The following is an 18,189-nucleotide window of genomic DNA, read 5'->3' as shown; positions in this document are numbered from 1 at the left end:
CAGTGATGAGTGCAGTACCACAAGGTCCAGTCCTGTGTCTTGTCCTGTTTAGTATCTACTTCCCTGAAGTAAACTTTAACATGGAAGGACTGTGGCTACAGAGGTTACCAGAGGACTGCAAACTAGGAGCCATAATTGTAAACACTAAAGATGTGGACATCATACAAAAGGGCCTCACTGAGACAGATGGCTGTTGTCAAAGCCATGGGCTCTAGCTCAATGGCAAAAGGTGCATTGTCATCCCCTTTGTTCAAACCTCTGTAGCTAAGAACCACAACATAGGCGGTAGTATACTTAACAGTGAAAGTGTGACAAGGGACCTTGGGTCACAGGTGTACACTGGACACAAGTGTGATAAACACATCCCCACAGTAGTCAGGAAACCCTGCTATGTGGCATACCTCATCACAAAATGTGTCTCATGCAGGATAGAAGAGGACATTGTTCCCCACTACTCATCACTCAGTAGAACTATAACAGAGTACAATGCCACTTTTGCTATGTACCTCACAAGACAACTATAACAAATGTAAAGCCTGCAGCAATACCTCACAAAAAGCATTACCGGCCAGAAATACATGCCATACACAGACCACCTCAAAATGCTCCATCTGTACTCCCTTGCATAACACCTACTCAGATGTGTTCACTGCCTAACATACAAAGCTATGTCAAGAGCAGAGCTGTTGGACATGCCTCCACATAAAACACTCACAATCCCCCTGACCTTCGGACCCAAAACCACGAGTGAAATACAAAAGGAAGGGGTGTACCCATTTACCATATGGATACCCACACCTTCAGGTTAGTGGCACAGCATGAAGCCTTTGAGACTATGCAAGTGCAACTAACATTGGGAAAAGATGTTCATCAGATTGTAGCCTGCTACAGATCACCTACCTTGTCACAGGAACCTCACTCAGTATTCCTGAGAACAGTGGAAAATATTGAGGTCCTATCAAACACCATTATATGAGGTGATTACACTACCCAATCAGTGAGTGTGAGAATTACTTGTGTACGACGTCTTTTGCCCAATGTTTCCTAGAGTTTAAAAGCTCTAACACCCTGGAACAGCTGGTCACCATGCCCACTAGAGGTGACATTATACTGGACATGATCATCACCAACATGGGGTAACAGTGTTCCACAACAGAGATAAAGCCCTCGCTGGTAATATCAGATCATAAAGTAATCACACTGGACATCCACATCACGCCCCCTCACCCAGTCAATGAAACCACCGTGAAGACATTTTCAAAAGCAAACTGCACACGTCCCAAGACAAAAGTGGAAACTAAAAAATACCACTTGCTGTAGGATAATGGTATACAATCTGCCGAATCAGTTACAAGTGAATCCTATGAGCATCGACAGGGATGCATGGATTGACACATCACAAATAAAACCAAGATGCACTTCTTCAAAAATAAGAAAACAATCTGGTGGTCATTGCCTATAAACAAGCTAGACAACAGAAGGAGGAAACTAACACCTGAGAGAGCCAACTTCACTAAAGGAAAGGCATCACTGATCATTATTAGGAAGAAGCAATGATCGCTCATAAAATAATTCAAGTACAGTTTCAGAAGACAAATTGCCAAGGACTGTAAGAATGACAACCATAAAGCCTGCAGTAGCTATACCACACATGTAGGTGTCAACTTCCAAATATGCTGTCAGCTACTGACACATGGCAAGGAATACACTGAACCAACTTTCATTGTCCACATCCTGGGGAACAAGTTCAGTGCAAATTTCCCCCCATCACTCCCAAAAGGGCCTGTGCCCATCACAGAAGAATGCAGAGCCCCAGACATCATGGACATGCAGGTAAGGACAGCCCTCTCCAAATCCAAGAACACAACATCAATGGGACTGGATGGTGTCCCAGGCTGCGTCTTACACTAGGCACAAAAGGAACCACACCCTCACCTACATTCACTGGCCAGACTCAATTGTACCACAGGGTATGTACCCAAAGAATGGCATACACCAACAGTCATCCAACCCCACAAAGTGGGTGCCACAACAGAACCTGGAAACCATTGCCCTATATGTCTACTCAGCCTGTTCTACAAAGCTATTGAGCAAAATGTCATGGAACCCATTAATAGTGACATTAGTGACCTCCAGACACTGGACTCTACACAACCCCGTCTTGTTAAAGGCAGACCCTGCCTCCTAAACATAGTTAACTTACTACAAATAGTTACCAAGGAAATAGATGGAGGTGAAAGTAGTCCACACAGCCAACCTGGACCTCACTACGGACATTTTACACCATTCCCCACTCTGTCATCATGGACATGCTTACCAGCCTGAACATCAACAGCTATGTCACAGGATGTGTGGCCAAGTGGCTCACAGATCAAACACACATGTTGTGAGTTGCGAGGTGCCACATCCGACTCTAAGACAGTCACAAATGGCATCCCACAGGTCCTGACCCTGGGACCCCATCTGTTCAGTAGACACTGCTCAGAGGTACAAGCAAGCATGGGAGGAGTATGGCTGAACAGGTTTGCAGATGACTGCTAACTGTGGTCCATAATCGACTCTATGGCTGACACACACATAATCCAGAAGGGGCTTACAGGGACAGATACCTGGTGTCAACACAATGCCCCAAGAAGAATGGCAAAAAATGTATAGTCATCCCCTTTGGCTACAATGAAGTGCAAACATATTACCACATAGGTGGTACTCCAGTATGCATGGAGAAAGTCATGAAGGCCCTGGGGACACAGTTAGATAGTACACTCTGCTATGATGATCACATGGTCAAAGTGTTTAGACACTCCTTCTATGTAGCCCACCCAATGTCACCTAATGTAACCCACTTTGTCTAGTCTGATGATGTCACCAACCCACAAATATACCTGTGGAAAGTAGAACTCATAGTAATGTGTATAGTGCGTTGTGGAAATGCGTACTCCTGTAGTATCATAAACCAGTTAGGTAGAGGTTTGAATTCTGCAGTTGACAAGTGTGTTTGCGTGTGATCTCATTGGAGATTAGCAACCTTTTTGGAGAGTACTCATACACCTTAAAAGTGGTATACTAATCTTTGTCAGGTCTGATGATGTCACCAATCTACAAATATACCTGCGGAAAGTAGAACGTGCACTAATGTGTATAGCATGCCCTGTTAATGTGTACTGCTTTAGTATCATGAAGTAGTTAGATAGTGGTTTGAATCCTGCACTCAGTGAGTGTGTGTTCTCTATGTGTGTGGTACTGTTGGTTAATGTGTAGTGGGTTTTGCTTTTACTACTGTATGACATGTCAGTATGCATTGCACATGTGAGGTAGCTGTGTGGCAAATACATATACATACATGTTACCTCAATTATTGCATGTGTGTGAACCCTGCTGTCTCCAAGGACACAACTGTCATCTTTGCCAGACTGTGCTGCTGCTTCCCAGACATTAGATCACATCTGTATGCTTGTGACAAGGTTAGCCACTGCAGTGATCCCTGGCCTAGGCCATCTGTGTCACACACACTCATTATGGTTACCATTGAATTGTGTGTGTGAGGTTTTATGGCCGAGGTATATGTTAGACCGGTTCTAATGCAGCAAAGTCTGTCAATGATGGCTATTCATTATAGGTGTACAACAACCTTTGTGGATATGCATGCAAATCCCTTATTGCTTATGTGATCCACTGAGGTATTGCAAAAATCCTTAGGAAATGTGATTATTAAAGGAGAGATGATGTAACACTTGGTTGCATGTACACATCGGTACCTCATCATGTTGGTGGCTACTACCTATGTGGTACTGTGAGGATACTATGTTCTGTAAAGGTGGATGACTATGCTTAGTTTGGATAATAGCTTTACAGCATGGGTTTGACTACAGTTATCTGTCTGTATGGTACCCTTGTGGAGGATGTGTGTGTCATCTGGAGAATGCATTATAGGCCACAGTGTGCACTACCAGATGTGGACAGACATATCCCTACTGTGATTGCTTGTACCTAAGAGAGCTATATGCCAGACAGGAGTGGTCTCAGTAATGGGTGCAGGTGAATACCACTGGTTACTGGCATAGTATAGTACCTGAAGGATGCAAATTTTGCTGTGTGTCCTACATCTGTGTGTCAGTCGTGAAGACATCATGTAACAATTGGTTATGGTCAGGCTGTTGAAGTTATGTATACCACCAGAATGCAGAACAATGACAGATAGTAACAGTATCACCCACAGCACAGTGTCAAACCATGTCATACACAAATGTGTAGTCAGGTTCATAAATGTGTGTAGTACAATGCATACTGGCCACCAATAGAAACTATGTAGTGTTACTGTGTGATACAGGGCATGTCACCCTGCCCATGTGTCCACTATGCACGTACATGCAGACAGTGCACCTCCACCATGTTCACAGATGTACACCTGCAAATCTGTGCTACACACATCTCACACATACTATCCACTCTCTAACACATGCTGCCAATACTACACACATCAGCCAAGTGGCACGTGGGCGGAAAATACACTATTTTAACTAACACAGATGTATAGAATACTACAATGACAATCATAGCATTAATGCATCATGCCTGCTCAGCTACACCTTCAAGCATATCATTACACTCTACTGCTGACAACATGGTAACATTGCTGTACTGCTATAAAGTCACCGTGTGCATCAGCACCATGGTAGCCTGTTCCTGCATCTATGTTACAGATGACAGGAGGTGGCACAGGTTTCATCATATGCACAGGGTGTATTGTTGGTTTGCCAGAGGCCTACAGTGAGCCATTCAATCAACGTGTATATGTGTGTGTGTGTGTGTGGGGGGGAGTGTATGAGGGGCGAGAGCACTGCTATGGGCCAATGTTGATGTAATGTGTGCAGGTATGTGTAAGCCCTAGGTGACTGGTTCCTGTGTGTGTGTCTGCATGCACACAGATCCACCATGTGGCTGCCATATATGGGTATTTGTGGGACAACCACAGACTGTACCTGCCAGGCTTTACAGATTACCGTCTCTGGCCATGGATTCTGCACCTGTGCCTGACACTATCAGGTACTAAGCCAGACTGGGTACTATCCCCAGAGTTTGATGGATGTACACTGGACCCAGGTCCCTGCTGGGACTGTCCAGAGCCATGTGCACGTGCTCTTCTAGGATGGTCTATGTACAGCCCACCCCCAGCATTGCTGGGGCTGGTACTAGCACTATGGGAGTGGCTGTGACTTGAGGGACATCCAAGGCGACTTCCAGCTGCTGATGTTGCTGGCATACGTCCACATCGACGTCTCACCTGTCTCGCACTGTCCTGACACATGGACATGACATTGTGGAGGACATCTAATGTCTCACCCCAACATCTATTTATGACCTCAGTGTAATTATGAATGGTACTTGCTAGGTCATGGATACTGGCAGTTAAAGCGGTGTTATGTGCCCTCTGTGCCCTTAGTCCCTGCCTGGTATACCGTTCCATACGTGTCTGTGCCTCCATGACAGCCTGAAACATGTGTGATGTTGTCAGACCTGTGGCAGGTCTGCCAGTGGCATGATGGGCAGCAGTGCTCCATCGAGAACCCCTGGACATCTGCCTATGTGGTATCCTTCCAGACATCTGGGTATGGCTGCTGTGTTGGGATGCATATGCCATGGATACCACACTGTCCTGGCCAATGCTGGCTGTATGCTGTCCCTCAGCTAAGGGCATTGGTGATGGATGTATTGGCAGTATGACTGTGTGCATGGATGGTGTGGACACTTGTGTACTGTCGATTGGCGGCCCAATGACAGACCCTGGCAAACATGCCTGTGCCTCAACACACCTATCATCATCACCACTATTTTGATCAGTTACATTGGTTTGCCCGCTGCATTGAACCAGCCCAAAGTCAGCACCTGTGAGAGGAAGACAGGAAACACATTTTATGACCTGTACATGATGTCTGCATACATGCACACATGAACACATGCACACATCCACACATGCACACATGTACACATGAACACAGGAACACATGCACACATGCACAGATGCACACATGCACACATGCACACATGCACACATGAACACATGCACACATGAAAACATGAACACATGCACACATGCACACATGAACACATGAACACATGCACACATGAACAAATGAACACATGCACACATGAACACATGCACACATGCACACATGAACACATATACACTCCTCACTACAACAGACACACACAGACGCACACACACAGCACCAGCAATCTAGAACATACTCAATAGTGTGTGATAGTGGGTACAGTATCACAAGCCAAACATTTATATCAAATGTGACAGCATGCAGGACGTGTGTTGCTTAACAGCATGCAGTGTGAGTGTAGACAGCTCTTGCTAATAACAGTAAACATGGCTTTGATGCATGTGTGTTTTGTTCAGTGATTGGCCTCACCCTGGAGCGCAATGTGTACATGGACACAACACTGTTGTGCGAGTATTAACGTCTCTGCAATGTCCTGTGCACCATCACTCACAGGTATACATACCAGGGCTGGATGTGTATCAGTGTGTCACATAGATATCCATTTCTGATAAAAGCATCTGTGACTTTAGCAGACAATTGTGGACACAGGTTTAGCACATGCATTCTATGTAGACACACAGGATGAGTGGTGCATGTATACCTGATGGAATACCATTGCTCAACATAGACATTGTAGAGTGGTAATGGTGAGTGTAGGACATATTGTGGACATGCTAGTGCCAAGCATGACATGGCATGCTACCACACAACTGCAACATTAAACCTCACACATACACAGTGTGTGTCATGTGGCCTATACAGTCAATAGTATTACAAGACAAGTGTGTCACGTTGTACAAATGGTGATTGCTATGCAGATTGTGTATTGGTGCATATGTTTGCACACACACAACATTGAGGTGCATAGCAATTAATGATATGTGTAGTACTGATGCCACTGTAACTGGATGTGATGTAGTACCATGTGACATCATCATGCAGCATCATGTGGCCACTTAAGGCTACTAATGTGTGCCAGACCGGCACATAACATGCTGTACCTGAAATGCAGTACCATGGCTACATTCACCATTTCACTAACAGTTGTTACATGGGTTCACAAGGTGCACAGTAGGGGGGCATTACCTAAGATGATTGTGTTATGTGTTGAAGAGTGTCGCACAGCCACATGAGAGGACTCTACCCCTCATGTATGTTATGTGTGCTGTGTGGATGACATTTGGGATACTGAAGTGTTACCTTACAGTGTGTGTATGAATATGCCATGTGTAGCATGTTAACATGTACTGCGTATGACACAGTTGTGTGTGTTGTGTGCATGTGTATCGACTGTGCCTATCCAATGTCCACTACAGTGTTGCCACAATTGTGTGGGATGCTCTGTGTATTGCATGTGTTTGAGTCAGCTACTCACATTACTGAGATGTGCATAGTCTCACAGCAAGCATGCACAGCATGCATTATGTGCTGATGTGTGACATGTACATGGCCTACACCTCACCTATGACATGCACATTTATTTAGCAATAATAAATGTAGAACACACTCATCAGCATGGGTCTTCTGCATTGCTGTCACACCAGAGGGATCTACAAGGGTATGAGACAGTTTGTCAGTGGCAACAACTGTGGCATTGCTACTGTGTGTTTGCAATCTTACAGTAGTATGACTGTTGACAGTCACAGGCCTGCATATTACATTCCAAAATATTATTATTGCACAACACTAGGCACCACATCTTGTAACTACACACTACACATCTCACATAAGCATGATCTACCAATAGAGGTAACAGTAGTGTACAGCTATGACATGTTACCTGCACACTCCATGTCAACTTGCTGGGTGGCTCCGGTCTCCATGAGGACGCATGTCAGTTGTTGTTGTTGCTGTTGTTGGCCAGGAGCCACCTGGCTCAGGAGCAGCTCCTCCACTCTGGTGAGGGGGGGGATGGATGGCTACCCCACTACCTGTGGCAAGCTGTCGTCTACGGATATCAGACGCATGCTGCCGGACATGTTTAATTAAATCACTGCAGTGATGGCGTACCTGCTCATATGTCCAGTTATGCATGCCTATGTCATTTACCCTACGGACAAGATCTTGCCACAGTGCAGTCCGCTCATGCTGGTCCTGGCTGGTTCTTGAGAACAGCATGGTGTAGTGCTGAACCATGGTGTCCGTTATCACTTCATCCTCTGCTGTGCTGTATGAGGGAATACGATGGTGGGCCATTACCCTGGAAGACAAAGAAACAATATGTGTGAGCAAGTCAAGTGGCACACTTAGTATTCTAAAGTACGGATATTATTTAATTGCCATATATAGCAACCTATTGTCTGTCAAAAGATACACACTTTCAATACCACATATCATTGCTCAACCCACAACTGCCTGACAGTGCCTGGCACACTCCATATATCAAACCATGTTCTGCACAGCAACAAAGATAAACCAGTATGTAAGACTATACAACAGTATATGGCACATTGTATGTGACACAATGCACCACCTAGCTACAGGGGGTATATATCATGCTAATGGATAACGTAACATGTAATCCATTGCAATGATTGTAGGGTCCAGTCACAGTATTACCAGCATACACACTAGTCATTGATGGCAAACCCCTGCCTAACATATGTGCTCATTCGTCAATATGGGTGGCATACTGATGTACTACACTATACATGTTGCTAGATACACACCTATATCCTGTAACACACATATGACTGAGGCCATGGTACAGGCATACACACACATCAGACATACATACCAGACACAAAGTTATGGCAACACACATGACCTTTACTTGTGTACCATACAGTACTGTGTGTCAGTAGTTAAAGACATTATGCCTGAGGTATGTCATCTGGAGGACTACAGAGAACAAACAATACAGTGGTTCCAGGACATGTGTACATACACCTTACTGTGCTGTTTAGGCATACAGCTTCAGGTAGTACTACAGTTCATTCAGGGGTTGGATTCACCAGCAGTAACACTCAATAAGCATACATGTACTGCTGTAGCCTACAATGGGACACCCCAGTCGACACCAACACACTACATCAGACCATCTGGCATACTGCTTTTTGTGCCTAGCAATAGCATACACATCTTTTGCTGGGATCACAGCTAGGACACTACATACTATGACAGAAACAGTTTCCCACTTAGCTATCACACATATACAGAACTCGGACACATTCACCAACACATTCACCATCACACTCAGTCAACCTCAGAAAGCAATTATTGCAACAGGTACATGTGGGTGTGTATCGGTTCGTAGGTAGGTTATAGGCTATTGGCCCTAGGACCTATAGATGTCTAGCCATATGCTACCCTGGCCTTTGGCACACGGGTGATTTCATTTCACTTGGCCCTATCAAGCAGAGCCACAGAGGTGATTCCCAGGGTGTATTTCCTATCTCACACACAATCATCAGGTTTATATATGACGACTGCTAATTAGGATTTTAGTTTGCTATTGATAGGTGGTTTGTGCCAGGGTATGGGATGTCTCTGAGATAGGGATCTATCCGTTCAGCATGTGCTGTTTATTGAGGTGACAAGCTTTATGTCCCTAGAGCATGTAGTTCGTAGGGATTGTGATCTGATTACGTGGAGCATGTCCAACAGCTCTGGGTTTCATATAGCTTTGCATGTTATTCAGAGGTCACCTCTGGGTAGATGGTATGTGACACAGTCTAGCTGTTGTTTTGTGGGACGGTCTGCACAGGGCATCTGTTTGAGGCCAGTATTACCCTTTGTGAGGTATGTCTGTGTCCTTTCCAGTTACTGTAGATGTCTTGTGAGGTACATACCACATGGGACATTGTACTCTATAATGGGTTTTCTGTGTGTGGAGTACAGTGGAACACTGACCTATACTTCCCTGGATGACACACCTTTTGTGATTACGTGTGCCATGTAGACAGGTTACATGACTAGTGTGGCACTGTGACAATCAAAGGGGAGACTACTGTCCACCTGTGTCCCATGGTCTATTATCACACCTTCAGTGTTAAGTAGACTACCACCTATGTGGTAGTTAATGGGTACTGAGTTTTTGCAAGGAGGGATGCCAATGCAGTGTCAACATTGAGCTTGAGTCCATGGCTTTGTCACCAGGCATCTGTTGCAGTAAATTTGACCCTGTCTCTCTCTCTCTCTCTCTCTCTCTCTATATATATATATATATATATATATATATATATATATATATATATATATATATATATATATATATATACACACATACATATGAACATCCATTGTTGTACATATTGATATACATATAGGCACATATACAGTCCACATTTCATGGTGGGATTATTGAGTATGGGAAGGTTGTGAGGTATACAGTTATGTCATAATGTTGTACAGTGTTGTGCAGAATGCATTGAAGGTGTTCTCAGCCCATGTAGCTTTAGCAGGCCTCACTGGCTGCAACACTGCAAACCTGATGAATCATACCCACAGCGTTCAACCATCACATGTCATTTACCAGCACTGTATGCTGTCTGGTTTGTCACACACTACAACCTATATAGGAATTTGCACATAACAACCTTCAACAACATATATGTATCCACCTTTCACAAACAGTTGCAGTATGTCCCTTGCTCTATGCACATGTACAGATGCTAATATATCTGACACAGACAGATCTCTCCATATGTGTGTGCCATACACACACAAGGTCCACACTGTTGTAGGTCCATGTACCTCACGGCTGACCTGTTCTGCCTTGCTGCAACATGAACAGGTTTCACATGTGAGCACACAGTAATATTAGAGGGCGTATATATAGCTGCAAATGCTTAATTACCATACTAGCCTGGTACAGCTGTTGCCAATGCTAAGCTACACGTTGATATGACTATCATGCATTTGTTACTCTGTCACATCCATGGTTATATAGCTGTATGCGCTACTCCCCCCAAACAGACATTGTCCACACTACTGTACAGAACACAGATAACATGGTTCAGATGTTTGACATTTAATGCTGAGCTACATATATCACACTTATGTCCCACTGCACACAGCTACACACTATGTCCATGGCAGTAGTTATATAGGGTATATGTGCATAGATACGTACTGCTGCCACATGTTGATCTTTCAAAGTATGTAGAGTGGTCTTCAAATAAATCTACTACATGCCAGTAAATACATATCTGTTACATACCTTTCCTTTGCATGCGTTGGTATTTTACACTTAGCTGTCTCTTTGGCTGAATGTAATAACTTTGTTTTAGGTTATATTTTGTTTTTTTTATTAGTTTATATATATTTTTTTCCACTGGTGTTGGTGGGGGTGTGAGTCTCTCTCTCACTCTCTCTGTCTCTGTCTCTGTCTCTGTCTCTCTCTCTCTCTCTCTCTCTCTCTCACACCGTCTGCAATGGGATGATTGCATGTGTGGCCAGCAGGTACAGCCTGCTTTTATATGTATCTGCACATGTACATGTGATGGCCTCTGCACCAATTGGTGGCCACCATTTGGTAATTGCATGCAGCCTGCTGTGTGGTAATTGCAGTACTCACTGTCATAGCAACACAATGCTATAAATTGCTATGTCAGGTAGGCATAGCCCTTTCAGCTTTCCAGAGTGGGGCCCATGCTTGTTTGCTGTGGAGACCGTTGTATAAGTCAGAAGTTTGGTATAGTTCTTGTATCTGAAGCTAGAGGTGTAGCCAGTGATATAATTGCTGCACTCAGACCTGAATGTTGCCACTTCCACTACACAGTTATCAGTGTAGAATTGTACTCACCCCTACATATGCTAACACAAGATACATGGGAGTATGTAGTTTCTTTTCTACTTATACAATTTACTGCCATACAAAAGTAGTTATTGAGATGTATTCATTTGGCACATGAACTGTTTGTGAACTGTTATACTGTGAATATTTATTCACTCACTTTTGAACAGTTTGTGCTTTTTTACTGTTGACATTGGCACAGGCTGCTCAAGAAAACGGTATAAATTTCTGTACTGAGTATGCCTACCTACATCCTTGGTAGACCCTGAACACACAGGTTTATTGTACATTTGGGTAGGGGTGCAGTAGGACAGAGAGCATTTTTGTCTTAAGTGTGAACTTTATCTTGCTGGACTTAAAGGGTTGCTGTGTACCTGTTAGTTTAACAAGGCAAGTAGTCTGTATGCATAGCTCCCAACTGTGGACCTATCCAGATGGTAGCCCAAGGTTAGCCTGTTATTGTTTGTGCACCACATCGGTCTTTTCAGCACTGGAACAATGGCATTGTCACAGTTGGTTGCTACCAGTACATGGCTACATCCCTTGGTATTTCAGTGTTGTACTCCTACATAAGGGTATGCTTCTGGAACACCTTGCAAAGCTATTTGCACAGTGTGTAACAGCAGAATAGCTGATATGCCTGTGTGTTTCTGCCTCTGCCAGACCTCTCAAACACTCAGGTACATATTTGAACAGACTCAGGGTAAAGCAGGTCAAAGTGAGGTACACCTTTACAATATTAGTAACATTAGGTTGAGACTTTGAGAGAACCAGTGCATATGGATTAATACACATTTCCTGAAGTACAAGTGGTGTCTAACTCTTACTTTTTGTCACAGTTGGGAAGTATGGCTTCTACCCTAGTCAGATATTCTAGTGTTTGCCCTGCTATAATACTATGTGGGGGTTGTGAAGTGCTGCTGTAACATTATTTCCTGCTAGAATGGCTGGTTCTCTTTTCACTGTCATGTAATGCAATTCCACAAGGACTGCTGGTAAAGATCCACAGAACAGGATTTGTGTTATGGCATCCCTATTTGGCCTTTACATTCACTCATTCTGATGCATGATATATTGGTTTCAGCACCAATTTGTTGTATGTTTACCATGGCTCAGTGGTACTTCATGCAGTCTAGTGTGTACAAGGTCTGGGGTTCGAGACTGACAGAGGTATTTTATTTTGCTGCTGAGCAGAACAAGGGCCCTGACATACAGAGTGACTAAGGCACTTTTAAGCAGTTGTAAGCGGGTTTGCGTGATGCTTAGCAATACTTAGCTAAGCACACACAAACGCAAACCCGCTAACTACTGCTTAGAAGTGCTTACTCCCGCTAACCCCCACGCTCAATTCTTTGAAAGAAAAGAAAATGGGGAGATAGTAAAGTGGTGTAAAAGGGGCACAAAGAGGGAAAGACAGTAGGGAAAACAGATCGGGATGTGCAGGACGGGTGTAGGGAAGGTCCATAGCTGCCCATTTCTTTAACAGCAACAGCTGTGCATATACTAGTAATTTGAACGGAATTTTGAAACCTTCCCCTCCTGAGAGGGGGGTGAGGACAACAAAGTATGTTGTACTGCCAATTAAATTTCTGTTTGTGTCCAGCGGACATGTGTGCGAATTGGGCAGCTATATATGGGGCGTAATTTTTTCTTGGGTGCAGATTGCCCTTTTTTTTTTTTCTGGTGAGAGTGGAATGTGGGGTAGGGGAAGTAGGTATATTTTGGGAGGTAGGTTGAGGAGGTAAACAAACAAGACAAACAAGATGCATACAGGGGCAGAGTATGACACATGGGGTGGGTGAACACCATTGACGGGGAAGGGTGTTTGGAAATCACAAGCCCATGAACCCACAGATGGCAATAGTGGAGCTGAGATCCCCACCCATGGGCAGTCACCACTGCACCTTCACAGCCCAGGGGGTGGCTGTGCTGGGGGCTGTGTAGGAGGGGCAGGCTCACCCGTGAGTCGCGCCACTCTTGCCTCGAGCTGGCGTAGAGGATCAGCAACTGAACGCTGGATCTTCCTACGCAGCACAGCTCGGACCGTTCGGAGGGTGAGAGGTGTCCCTCCTCTGCCCACACTTGCATGGGGGGGGTGAGCCCCATCCCCTGCAGTGCTTCCACCCAAAGGTGGCATAGGACCAGTGGAAGAGGGGGTCCCGGGCTGGGCATCTGAACTGCTGGTGCCAGGTTCCATCGCCAGCTGAGGTGGGACAGGTGGGTCCACTGGGACTGGTCTTCCCATAAGTTCTATGTTTAGGAGGATTTAATGACAATATGGGTTAGTAATAGCCAACAGCATTCCAGTTTAGTTGTAACAGCATACAGTAGTATTCCCATTAACCCAACACACCAGAGTTCAAACAGTTGAACAGCAAACATAACACATGCATATATAAAACAACAGTGGACATTCCAACAGCATGCAGGACTGATTGGTGGCAACAGGCCATCAAGATTGTGGTATGTGAACAGGGCACATGCATCGAGGTAAATGCAGATATTTATATAACAATAGGACATGTATCCCAACAAATGTTATGAGATTAGACATATCCATTCAGGTGTGGAATTGCATTGTTTATGCACATACAGTGCGGTATAAAAAGATACCTCCATTAACAAATTATCTATACTTATAGTTTACACTACATTTCTATTGACTGCAGTTAAATATCCCCTACATGTATTATTACACTAGGCAATGTCCGTTAAATTGTGAAATGGGTTTTGCTAGTTCTTGATATACCTGACCTGTATCTGACATACAAACTGTCCTGGATGCAGATGTTACTGCTACATATTTATATTTTTCATTTATATTTATGTATCTACATATCTGGATGTGTTCAGGTGACATTATCAGGTATATGTTAACAGCCCCCTACATTTCTGGCAGCATACTGACATTTCTGGGGAACACATTAACAAGCTACTCATGTGCCAGATTAACCTGTACATGCCGGCCATTAACCGACAGTTGAGGACTGTATATATGCTTAACAGCTACTGGCACTCCCTCAATCCATTTTAAATGGGCCTACACATGTGTGGGTTGACTGCACTTAATACAACAGTAATATTTCTATTATGCAAGGGTACAACAACATATTGCAGAAAGTGACACGGACACACTCCAGGAATTATACCTTTATTAATTACATTACACACTTTTCTAATGGCTCTCTCAATTATTTGATATATCAGTGCATGCAGAGGTCTTTTATTCAATACTTTTTATACCTTTATTAATAGGTTACAACACCTTTTCATGCTGTCTCACATATTTTATATGACAGTACATGCAGAGAGGTTATTCCACACATTTTATACCTTTAATAATGGGTTACAACAATCTTTTTCAGGCTCTCTCACTTCTTTTATATGACCACACATGCTGAATATTTACTAACCTGACTGGTGGCACAGCCTTAGCAGCCTATCTGATTCGCAGCACGGACACCTGCAGCTGTGAAGTGAATGAAGGGATATTGAGACATACCTATCCATAATAGAGACTACAATAGCAATTCTTACATACTTCATTCCATGGCTACATACTCAGTAGTGGGGCATTTGGCATTCCACGGGCCTCCTGTATCCAGTGGTTCAGTTGGTCCTCCTTGCGTCTCTTCAGGTCTGCATGGTGGTTTCTGACCTGCTCACCAGTCCGAGGGATGCCTGTGGCACTGGTGAGATCATGTGCTAAATGGTTCCAGGCTTCCACTTTGTACTCCATGCCCTGGAACTGGCCCTGCAGGAGTCTTGCATCATGATGATGGACAAGGAGCCAAACCATGTATTTTGACTCCTCGATGCCCCACCGCTTCGCTCGAAAATGAGAGCCCTCTCCAACACCAGCCATACTGTCTGCAGATGGGAGCTACAACCAGTTATAGCAATTATTCCCGCATATGGAGCTTAAATATGGCTCATTTCCTGCACTTATTTGTGATTGGCCGTTTTTTAAATATCTCAGCTAAGAGCAAACCTGCATAGCAATGGGTAAACTTCCACTGATATATATGAGTGTGTTGGAAATACATCCATATTTAAAGCTGTCATGGCTTAGTGGTTTAGTACTATGATTATGGTGCACAGTATCCTGGGTTTGAGGCCTGTCATTGCTTTTTATTTTGCTACTGGCCAGACCGGATAGGGGGTGTGGCTGTGTTTAGCCGACTTTGCTCAGCTTTGCCCAATGTTGCTCTATGTTGCCCGATGTTGCCCGATGTTGCCCAACATTGTGCTAGTTGGCGCAGTGCGCAGCTCTGTGCAAACATGTTTTGTTTGTGCTAGTTGGCGCGATGCGCAGCTCCGTGCAAAACTATTGCGCTAGTTAAAGCACTGCTAAGCTATGAGCAATTATACTTCACTGTGCTTAATACTAGAGAACTTTGCTTAGCAGTGCTTCACATTGCTTAAGATATGTTATTTATGCGTTTATCAGTATGCATGACCATTCCACCTTCATATATATATATATATATATATATATATATATATATATATATATATATATATATATATATTGTTCACTAACGCATAGGCCATTTCAATGCATTTTACTGGGATTTAAAAGGTAAATGTCCTAATGTGCTAATTCCCTTAATTTGCATATAAATAGTTTATTATCCTCTTCGATGTCCACACTGCTAACTGTAGCTAAGCAATGGGCAAACCCGTGCATACACGCGCAAATACGGGCAGCTATATCGGGAATAAAAAAAAAAGGAAACCTTTACATTTTACACTTGTACAAAGATTTAGAATGTGGGGGAGTGTAGTGTTGTGTATGTGGACATTTGAGCGCACTCGCTCATTTCTGTTGACATTTGCAGTTTAGGCACTTGCAAGGGTGTGGATATTTGGACTGCTCGGCAGTCTGACATGCCCTCTGCACTCGTGCACGGTTCGTGTAAGCCTTAGAGTGAGTCAGCGCACCCTCATGAATATGCATGATGCACTGACATCATAGCCCTACACTGCAGTGTCTGTGTAAGACTTAGTTAGTCTTACACGGGGGATTAGTGCATCCTGGCCATAGTGTTTTACAAAGTAAGAAGTTACCTGCAAGCTGAAATGATTTATAAAAAAATTAGGATAATATCATTTGGCACAAAAAACAACTTTATTGGAAACCAGGAACAATTTATAAAAAACAAAAATGAATTAGCACCTCAACATATGCCTTCAAGGTTCAAAGGTTTTAAACACAGTAAAAAACTTAAATAATGCATCAATTAGAACATTACTAAACAGAACAATAGAACATAAGAATGTACCAGAATACATATGAATTTAAATGAAAACATAAAGCAAAAATAATTCAGTTGAAACTAATGAGTTCACAATATAGCAATAATTATAACAATAATAATAATAAAACAATAAGCCAGTTGAATACAAAAATACACATATCCTAACTTCTATGAAATGAGGTTCCAAGATACTTCCAAAGCTGTTGCATTAAATATTTCATACGCAATTCATTATTAAGGCCCTTTGTTTGCAAAATATGATAAGTCAAAATAAACCAAGTATCCTTCTGTAATAAGGATCTAATTATAAATCAGAACATGTCAACACATACATTATAAAGAACCTAAATAAATCTGAATCACTGTTATGATATTTGAAAAAAATGTGACACTACAAGGCTGGCAGGAGAATTATTTTTGACATCTTAGATGTGTTCATGTACTGTCATCCTAAGTTGATGTGTGGTCTTAACCACTGTAAAACTTACTTCAGGGGCAAATAAACCCAAAAATCACCATTTTTTGATAACAATTAAATACTCCCAGAACTTTAAACAGCTTCCCATTAATAATTTGTGTAGTATCCTGATCCATGTAACTAGACATAGTGCATCCCTTACACTAAGACTCCAAAACCTCACTACCCATATGTGTGTTTGCTATACTAGGTGAATTTCTATATGAAATATTCAATTTCAAAAATCTTAGATATCACATCCGATGTAACAATATACCAATATTTCATCAAAATACATCATACACCTTCAACAAATGTACCACAATGAGTCACAAAATATATATCCTCCCATTCCCCTATGTTTATATTTCTGAGTAAAGTGGTTATCTCCATTTACAACCTCCTGCCATGTGATAATGGGAAGACTATAGTTATAAACCCTAGATAATAATCAATGTATCCACAGCTACTGTCTGGAACTTAATCTCATCCAAACAAAGTTCTAGCCCTATAGAATTCACCACAGGGGAGAGATCATTTCAAGTGGTCAAGGCGTGCACTAGATGCCCACAAAAACAAATTCACAGATGTTTCTTTTCTAAAAATTGTCACATTTATTGTATCATTAACAATATACAACTCAAAATTCAGATAATGAATGGTATTATCATCCATGTTATAAGT

The sequence above is a fragment of the Protopterus annectens genome, chromosome 4.part0 (genome assembly GCF_019279795.1).
Source record: "Protopterus annectens isolate FY-2018-M chromosome 4.part0, PAN1.0, whole genome shotgun sequence".
Lineage (NCBI taxonomy): Eukaryota > Metazoa > Chordata > Ceratodontiformes > Protopteridae > Protopterus > Protopterus annectens.
The sequence above is the reverse complement of the archived record's forward strand: the minus strand, read 5'-3'. Positions refer to the sequence as shown.